We start from the raw sequence: 795 nt of genomic DNA, 5'->3' as shown, positions 1-795 counted from the left end.
TAATGGGGCCATGTAATGGGGTCATGTAATGGGGCCATGTAATGGGGCCATGTAATGGGGTCATGTAATGGGGTCCCATTGTGTGTCCATGTAATGGGGCCATGTAATGGGGTCATGTAATGGGGTCACATTATGGGGTCATGTAATGGGGTCATGTAATGGGGTCCCATTGTGTGTCCATGTAATGGGGCCACGTAATGGGGCCATATAATGGGGCCATGTAATGGGGTCATGTAATGGGGTCCCATTGTGTGTCCATGTAATGGGGCCACGTAATGGGGTCATGTAATGGGGTCATGTAATGGGGTCATGTAATGGGGTCATGTAATAGGCCATGTAATGGGGCCATGTAATGGGGTCATGTAATGGGGTCATGTAATGGGGTCCCATTGTGTGTCCATGTAATGGGGTCATGTAATGGGGTCATATAATGGGGTCACGTAATGGGGCCATGTAATGGGGCCATGTAATGGGGCCATGTAATGGGGTCCCATTGTGTGTCCATGTAATGGGGTCATGTAATGGGGCCATATAATGGGGTCATATTATGGGGTCATGTAATGGGGTCCCATTGTGTGTCCATGTAATGGGGTCATTTAATGGGGCCATTTAATGGGGTCATATTATGGGGTCATGTAATGGGGCCATATAATGGGGCCATATTATGGGGTCATGTAATGGGGTCCCACTCCCCCCCCAGGTGTCACCGCCGTCAGCTTTGAGCCCCCGGATCCGCCCGGTGGTGACTCTTCATCTTCATCTTCATCATCATCATCATCGTCAGCCATGGACGGG

The 795-nt window shown here is 50.2% G+C and overlaps 1 long non-coding RNA gene across 1 annotated transcript in view; it reads left to right on the top strand.

The window, feature by feature from the left end:
- LOC116652605 overlaps window positions 1-795 on the top strand; it is an 11,524-nt gene extending 10,729 nt beyond the window's left edge. The window contains exon 5 of the long non-coding RNA XR_004305764.1: window positions 701-795. This is a non-coding gene — a long non-coding RNA (uncharacterized LOC116652605). The remainder of the gene's footprint in view (window positions 1-700) is intronic.

Source organism: Coturnix japonica, unplaced genomic scaffold (assembly GCF_001577835.2).
Source record: "Coturnix japonica isolate 7356 unplaced genomic scaffold, Coturnix japonica 2.1 chrUnrandom424, whole genome shotgun sequence".
In the NCBI taxonomy this organism is placed as follows: Eukaryota; Metazoa; Chordata; class Aves; order Galliformes; family Phasianidae; genus Coturnix; species Coturnix japonica.
This window is presented reverse-complemented; position numbering and strand designations above follow the sequence as displayed.